This window comes from Hyalella azteca, unplaced genomic scaffold (assembly GCF_000764305.2).
Source record: "Hyalella azteca isolate HAZT.00-mixed unplaced genomic scaffold, Hazt_2.0.2 contig5826, whole genome shotgun sequence".
Lineage (NCBI taxonomy): Eukaryota > Metazoa > Arthropoda > Malacostraca > Amphipoda > Hyalellidae > Hyalella > Hyalella azteca.
Genome location: NW_025936006.1, coordinates 634,885 through 644,019, shown reverse-complemented (window position 1 = coordinate 644,019; position 9,135 = coordinate 634,885). Strand labels below are relative to the sequence as shown.

Here is a 9,135-nt window from a genome sequence, read left to right as displayed (position 1 = left end):
AATCTAAGTGTCTAATAATCTGAAAGACAGCCGCACCTTCAATCTGAGCCGCCGAATTGAAATTCAGGAATGAGATGGCTCTTGACAGCCTCATGGGAATTCGGCCATCCGCTAAATGAATAAAAATTTGATCTTTATGATATGTGATCTGATAGAAATGTTCGTGAAAAACTAGATTGGGGGTCAAATTCTTGTAGCAGAAATATTATCTACCATATCCAAGAACGTTAAAAATAAACGAGAAAAGAATTATGAGCACACTGCAGATCACGGAATATACGCGATAAGAGGAACAAACGCAAGTCTGGTGCAACGTTGAAGTAATTGGCAAGAAACTTGTTTATGGACTCAACCATTAACCCGTTCACTGAGAACGTATAAGTTATAACTAAATGATGTATTCTTCCGCTGGATAAAATTTCTTGCTTGTTGTATTCACCTGAAAAAATTCGATTGGCGAATGATGGCCAGGAATCGTTCACACAAGAAGAATCTTCGTTCTTGGAGGAAATATTGTGCGATGAGAGCCTCATTGAGGGCCTTACGCGCGTGAAGGGCTTCCTGCGAGGAGGCTTCCATGCGACCGCAGCGGTGTGTCAAAGATATTATTTTCTCTGGTCTGGTACGGTTCCTCGAGTTCTAAGCCAAGGGTTAGGAAATGGAAATCGATCGAGGTTAATCTAAATACTCAACCTGACAAGGGAAACTGCTGTAAGAGGCCAAAAATTAAATTTATTTTTAAAACTTATTAGATAGAATTTTTTGTTGATCAAATAAAAAACATCGTAAGTTGCCTACGCGAGGTCTTCAGTAACATCATTCAATTAACTCACAACTTTGCTCGAGCAAATCTCTCTTTTTTCTGCGCAAAGAATTGAATCAAATTTTTTACATATCAATTTATATCTAATTTGAAATTTTAAATTCATATCTACAAGTGAACGTTGGACACAATCAGGTTATCTTTGCTGCATATGATTTCTCAGAGTGCACAAAACACAATAATAACAATGGCAGTTTCAGCATTTAGTAGGCCGCAGGCCTGTCGCCGATTCTTAATATCACAGAACATTCACAGCATTTTGCGGTTTCGAACTTGTAACTCACGGCTTCAATTCTGCTTTTGCTTAACCGCCCGGCCTCCTCGCCGATTCTGACCAGAAACTGGCGCACAGAGCTGGGATCGAACCCGCACCTCTCTGCGCCAATTAATCTTGGTACTCTGAACTTTAACCACTGGGTCACCCATCCCTACATCAGTTTTGTGGTAAAGCACTGGTTTGAATGCTGGAAAGTATTACTTTTGACGATTTAGTTTCCGTTACTAGAGTACACACACGTACTGCTTCTACATCGCACGATGATACTGAGTAAATGGCCTCTTTCCTGGCTTTTGAAATAGAATAAACTTAAAAAAAAACTTCAAAATTTCTTGTGCACTTCTTCAACTTGTCCACTGCTGTTTCATACTAACAACTTACCAAAATAATTATACAAGTTCGAATCATATTCCAGAATCTGGCCTGATCGTCAAAGTTCCCCTATACGATAAGCAAGTTAAAGACAGCGGCAGCAAGTTCAATATAATTGGTTTGGTAACATTAAAATTACAAAAATATAGATCATTTTTTGAGTAATAGGTTTGTTCAAGGGTGAAAGTTAAAATTGTGACATTTATTGAGTAACTAAACTCTGTTTCTCAACAATAGGGGTAGTCTCAGCGTTCTTTATATGCTAAATATGGCCTGTTGCTGATTCCTGATTTTACGGATTTCTCGCAGCTTGCTGGTCTTGAACCCGCATCTCACTGCTCCAATTTTGCTATTCTCCATTACACAGCTATTTTTCCAATTTCGACCAGAACTGTCGCAGGTAGCTGGGTAACTGTTACTACAACCCACGACTAATTGCTACAAGCCTAGCACTCTGAATTTCTACCACTCGGCCACCGTGTCACAATAATTGTACAATTCCAGTGCATTCATTAAATTGCAAGAACTGTAATAATTTTGTGTTTACCACATATATACGTGCCGTGGAAAAAAAAAAACAGGAATAAATTTCAAATTATAAACGCGTGTCATAACAGTCGTACAGTAACTTTGCAAATGAAATCGTACATATATTTTTCCGTTTTCACCACAATATGCTGTGGCATTTGTGTATATAGACATCAGTGTTGGTCTCGAGTCCACTTCAAAAGAAGGAATATGGCGCTCCGTAAACCTCAATGAAGCGCCAAAACATGTTTCTCAGGTGAAGCTGTAGGCCTGGATTATTGTCCTTGAAAAATACGTGGCTCCTTCACACGCAGATATGCCGTGCAGATCCCGTGGAGTTCTTAGATCTCCTCAACCTCGGGTTGTTTTTCGTGGTGAACATTCTTAGGATCAGGGAATCCCGGTCTCTCTGATGTAAAAAAACTGTCACGGTAGTCCCATGAGAATGCTCAACGGCACGCTCCTGCTGCAAAATTCTAATTCTGATCGCGGATGCATCTCAAAACAAGTTTCTTTAACCAGAACATTTCTGCCGTGGGAAGTGATAGAGATTGCACCACAAAGATTTGAAACAAAATGCTTACTCTGTATTATTTCAGAAGAGCTTCTGAGTGTTGGTAACTGCCAGGAAGTTTCTGTCGAATGTAAATCTTACAGTTTCCTACGTGAAAAATACAACCGCTTATCAGACTGATCAAAAACTTTTAAATTTTATTAGAAAATATCAGTTACTCCAGCAACATGCCCGCATTTGGTAACATATTTCTCTATAAGAACTTACTTCTGTCTCGTAGAAATATTTTGTTTATCATGCAAGAAATGTTGCGATTTAATCTCTATTGGTTTACTGCTTATAATACGCTTGAGTTGTGAGTTTAAGCTATGCTTTTATACATCATACTCCGTCAATAGTCAATACCTTGAGTTGTGTGCTATAACCATGCTTCGTACGCTATACCACGTCATTTGGCCCACCTCTGACGCCCACCCAGAGCCCACCGCTGACACCCACCCAGAGCCCACCGCTGACACCCACCCAGAGCCCACCGCTGACACCCACCCAGAGCCCACCGCTGACACCCACCCAGGGCCCACCGCTGACACCCACCCAGGGCCCATCCCGAACCCACTTCTGAAGAGACTCCAGCTTTCATTTCGCTGCCGTCATAAACATGTCATGTCCTTACATCCTTAAAGAAAATGTTTAGACTTTATTGGCTTGACACATATGATACATCTTCAGTGCCTCAAAAACATCTCTCCTTCTTGTTGCCTTCACAAACAAGTCTCACCTTCATTGCCTCCACAAACACGGCTTACTTCGCTGCTATCACAAACACGTCTCACCCTCACTGACCTGCACAAACCACACCAGAAGGTGTTGGGTAATTAACGCCGAAGCTCATTTGTATTTTTAATACTTACATGTTTCATTATGAACATATTTCTGCTCCTTTATCTTTTTTTCCGACGCAGTGGCTGCTATTTGATGCTCAGAAAAATGCGTGCCGTCCTTGCTTGTCATCTCTACGGGAAAAATAGTTTTTTGTCAAAGATATTTAATATTTCTGGGATCCGCACTAGTGCCAGTCACAGAAATGACGTCAGTGGCCATCATAATAAAGGCGACACTCAGCCAGAGTGCTTCACTTTTATGAACAACTCGCTCAATATACAACAACATTACAAAAACAACACTTGTTGTATTGTATATATACAACAATTGTTGTATATATACAACAATTGTTGTATATATACAACAATTGTTGTATATATCGTCTATTTTCACAACTGCTGTCAGGGCAAAACGTAAAGAACATAAAACTCGCACAAAAATATCAATGAAAACTGAAGCTCACTCGTTGGAATTTTTGCGCGAACCTGGGATTGCGAGGCGAGGGCTGAGCTCGGCGAGATAATTATTGCCATTCAACGCTGGAAATGTAGTGAATTATTGTACAGGCTTCAAGCTCAACGTATGTTTTGAGTTATATTCACAATACATTCGTCTGTCACAGCCATATTCTTACAAAAATCGTTACGGTAATTTAAAAGTTGCAACTTCTGCAGTGATTGAATACAATTAAGTCAGGGCTGAACGAATGTGTGAAATGACTTGTTCTCTATAATTTCTTGACCTAAATTCATGCCTTTCGACGCTCAATTTTTTTTTTTGAAACTAATTCATGTAACACAATGAATCACAGATATAAACTAAAAACTTTTTCCTATCATTGGTGTTATACAGCGTTTATATTTCTTCTTTGTATGGAAATGAGACCAAATTTTAACTGTTCTGTCATGCCTTGAACTTGTAGCCATAGCTAAGAAATAACTATTGTATCGTAAATCCACCATCCAATCAACATTAATTCGAGTCTTGCTTCCAACTTGCCAGTCAAAGTCTGGAAATCCACATTTTACGGGGGTCGTGGACGCCAAGCCAAAGAAAAGATAATATGAAGCATCCCAACTCTGGTCTAAGAAGGGATCAGGCCTGCATGAAACAGCGCGATGGCGCCACTTCTTAGCCGTAGCCCTCGAAATATGGCGTCCCAAAGGTCAATGTTGGACGAGAAGGCCTGTTTTATGAACTAATAAAAATACTTACGACCATCCTTCAAATTTCCAAAAGAGTAGCTCCAGTCATCAGAAGTTTGACCGCTTATGGGAGCGCTATTAAACTGTCATCAAAATATTGATTTATGACATCTTGCATGTGAACTCAGGGCTCTGTGATGGTATAGGCATAGGTGCGAATTTCAGCTTCCATTTAGATCGATATTTTGCGTTAACTCGATATTTTTATCGTCACTGTTAGACTTGACAGTTGAAAATAATCATCATTATTTTATGAATAGTTTACCTGCGACGACCTTCACATCTCACATCAGGCAAGCAACATCGAGGCCACAAACTACGGCTACAACTTCACTTTCAGCGTCCGGCAAGCAACGTTTAGGCCGTAAATCTTCGACTGTAGCGGAGCTTCGTGTACATCTTCTTAATGTACGGGCTAATCAACATTAATAATTACAATTAATTTCAAATTCATAATATGTTTATATTAAATTTAATCTGCTTCCCCTGCAGATAAAGCACGAAAAAGAAAGTTTGTGGCCCAGTACATGACTAGTGAGAATCTTGTTGGTTCAAGCGCATGTTGCTTGGGCGCATGCTCAGTAAAATGTCGTTTACACACGTCTCTATTAATTTTCAACTTTATTTACCTGCGTTACTCAGGAGTATCATTACGCAAATAAAATCCTTCGAATATGTTACGGGAAATATTGTTCATCCTCTATACGTGATGTTTTAAATACATGCATTCAAATTTAAATACAAGTAGTTTGTCTAGTAGTAATTTCCTTCTAAGCTTCTATTTGCACCCTTGATTCCTGTGCAGTGATAGTTTTACTGTACTTATTCATGTCACACTCCGAACCTCAGCTGCATGTAGCACAGCAAGCAGCTTCACGTGAGCAGGTACGGCAGATACAAGGTGACTCACGGATACTTCCTGATTTGAAAGCTCAATAAAAATAGAACTTGCAAAGATATCCTAATAATATAAATTTTATTGAAAAATACATTACCTGAATTTTTGTATCATTAAGTTTCAAAGATGGCATCAGACATACATAGGACAGCCCAATGCCGTCCTTTGTCGATTACGTCCTTTATCGTAATCGAAATATAGACCTTTCTCCGAAAGGTCTATTCAGCCTTTCTCCACATGTTACTTGCTTTTTTATATTATTAGTTCCTATCCAATTTACTGGCGCCAACACTTGTGTAAGTCGATTTTCAGTTAATCGATTTTTAAAGTTCCGTTGAAATCACTGAAGCATATTGACGGGTATGTTGGCGAGAACTTGGCGTATGTTGTTCTTCAAATTAGGAAGGGTCCTTCGACAGTTATTGTAAACAAATTATTTATGATCACCCCATAAAAAATCACACGGAGCCAAATTGGGGGGTTGGGCCGGCTATAGAAGGTCACCTCTCAAGGAGACGAGGCGCTCTGCAAAATGTTATCTCAGAGGGAGACAACTCTGCAAAATGGCTATTAAAAAAGTACCCATCGACAGCAAACGCAAGCTGCTCACTTGTCCAATGCATAGTGACAACTGACTAGGTGGGACACCAGACTTCACGACCTTGAATTTTATACGAAATATTCCCCGCTATTTTCCTGCATCTGGCTACTTGGCGCGAAACACAAAACCGGAAGTTTCCATGAATAACACTGTATAAGGTTCGTAAGCATATATTAGCATAAGTTATGCAATAGCGGAAAACATTTCGGTTACTGCGCACCTTGACGTGTGAGTGTGCCCCGCCAACGCCAGGAACAACGCTGACGAGTATTTCATCTCATGTTTTTTTCAATGTAGTTGTCGCATCTTATACATACATAGTCTTGTTGTGTCTGTATGCAGATCTCAGTCTGTCGTCATAACGGTCGACGCACTACAACTGCGCACCATGTCTGCCGCGCTCAAATGTTCCAGTTGAGGATCAAGTTCTCAACTTGCTTCGACTGGGCACAGATAGCCATAATGCCAGTACAACAAATAAACACAAGTTTATTAAATGCAGAGTTATGTTTGATAAATGCAGAGTTTATGTTTGAAGTATTTAGATTTTTTACTCTATTATTTATGAACATAGAATCGAATAGCAAGTAACACAGGTTAATCGCTCGCTTCCTCTCTCAGTCCGTTGAGTATTCCTGATGACAATCGCGTAATTTTGCATTACTGCTGGAACAAAGAATTGAGAAAATATAAAGAAAAAAAATCCGGTTGGTATTAAAGCGATATATGAAACGTCGGTTATTTTAAACGATATCGTCGGTTATTTATAATTTAATTTTAAAATGTTTTAATTTACCAAGGGCGAAAATAGAAATTTTGGCGCCAAGTGAACGGAAGTAAGTTAGTAACTATATATATTGTAGCCACTCCAAATAAGCAATGATTTTTGTAGATGACTGACTGCAATTCTTTGATTTCTGCTTACATTTCAAATGACTTACATGGTTAGCATCGGGCAGTGAATCAACAGATAAATAATCTAGACGCTTCAGGCAGTTTGTTCTGCCATTTGTTTTGGTTCTTCTTTCGGAGTTGCCGCCCCAGTGTACAGTTGCCAGGTACCGCTTGATTAACAACTTACCTACTCTCTACAGGTATTTCTAGCACATATAACTGATTACATGTTTGATATAGTTAAACTACCATTTTACCTAGAATAATTAATTATATTTTGCAAATAGGCCACTCTCAATTCATTAATTTCTGAATGTAGTATGGATCCTACAATTGTGTTCGCGTAACCTTGAGCGAAGCTGGTGCCAAATAACCACATATCGCTAGGCGAGCGCTTCTTTCCGACCTCCAAATTCAGTCGTTTGTAACAGTGTCGCTAAGTGCATCGAAGAAGTTGGGGGTGTGCGTGTCCGTGTGTAGTGCTGCTCTGAATGAATGTACGGGGTAATTCTTTTGTAGGAAATCTTCACACAAATGAAGCTTCAGAAAAGAAATCGTATAAGCAATAAATTATCGCTGATTACGACGATAGAACGGTAGTGATCATGTTAAATCGGTAGATTTATGACTTGTATGCGCCGAAGTAACCTACTTGACAGGTTTAGCAAATTCAGCCTTTCTCCTCATGTTACTTGCTTTCTTAAATTCTTAGTTCCTATCCAATTTACTGGCGCCAACACTTGCGTAATTTGTCATGCCACTAACTGACCAATGACCATGAACATGAAATTCGAATCTAAATTTTTCATTAAAGTTTTGTTTGATGAGAATTTAGAAAAATGTCCACTTTCTGATAGTACATGAATGAATAAATTCAATAAACAATTTATATATCCTGTAAGGCTGTAATCTGTATATCTCAGCCACAACTTGAATTTTCGCAGACCGTCTATAGCTAGTAAATTCTCCACTCTGGCTCTCGCCCTAGTTAAACCTCTTCTATTGTACTCTAACTTCGTTTGGGGACCAGTATCCATAATATTTTGTCTTCCAAGTTCCAAGGTCTAGTGAGCTCGAACCTAACTTGTTGCCGAGACCCAAGTGATGTGTGCTGTGTACGCTCTTGGAAATATCCAGCAATCGGGACGAGCTCAACATCTGCAGTAATACAACGTGAGTATATTGCCAGCGTTGTTTCTTCACTGAAATGCTTGTTGCATGGACTCTCAACTTGGACAGCGCCTGCTCAGTAAGGTAGTATGATGGAGACACTATCAAACTGTATACTATCGCAGTAACTTTGTACTTGAATTTAGAAAATTACCGTCTCTACAATTAGGAAGGTCTAGAAAAACCGAAGGATCGATCATCACACACACGAAGGTGGAGAGGAGTATCAAGTTACTAGCCTAACCGCTACGGCTGAATGGCCGTAGAAACAGACAGCCTGAGACAGCCTAACTATGTAACTAGCTAACACCAAAATTGAGATCCACTTATACTACCCACCGCGAGTTCTGAGATGATGATGGTAAGAGAATATGGCCAAATCAGCCTACAAAAAGGCAAAAAGCGGTGCCAATTCAAAATTGATTAATAAAGTAGAAGTTTCTTGTAATGAAACCCCTCTGCGTTCACCAAGTCTATTTTTAGGGTTTTAAATTTGAATGAATACTCTCATAACAACGATTTTATTTAAAATTATATCCGATGTAATTTACCTATCGCCGAGCTCGCCGCTTCGGAAATTGCGGGACAGCTCTACTAAGCATGGAGCTCTACTAAGCTCTACTAAGACTAAGACAACAGCTCTACTAAGCATGGTCCCCATGAGAATCAGTACATTGCTAATTAGGCGACGAAAATCTATTGATCGTATTAGTAAATATTCTAATCTTGCAACACTGAAGACAAAAATCAGCCATTTATGTCGAAATCACTGCTAACTTCTGTACTTTTAAATTTATAAACACAAAAAATTCTTTGAAAAAGCAAGCTTGAGTTTTTCACCGTCACTTGTCGGAACTTGACTAACTCGCTCATCCCGGAAAGCCATAGTTATTAGAACAGCAAAGCCTAGAATGTATGGAAATAATGCCATTTGGAACTTGAAATCTGCCAGCCTATGAAACGGGGGTGAA

General features: G+C 39.3%; 1 protein-coding gene across 1 annotated transcript in view; it reads left to right on the top strand.

Annotated features, from left to right (window-relative positions):
- Positions 1-7,936: 7,936 nt before the first annotated feature.
- LOC108676308 overlaps positions 7,937-9,135 on the top strand; it is a 70,990-nt gene continuing 69,791 nt past the window's right edge. Inside the window, exon 1 of the mRNA XM_018164367.1 lies at positions 7,937-8,167. The gene's annotated coding sequence lies outside the window, so the exon portion shown is untranslated. The remainder of the gene's footprint in view (positions 8,168-9,135) is intronic.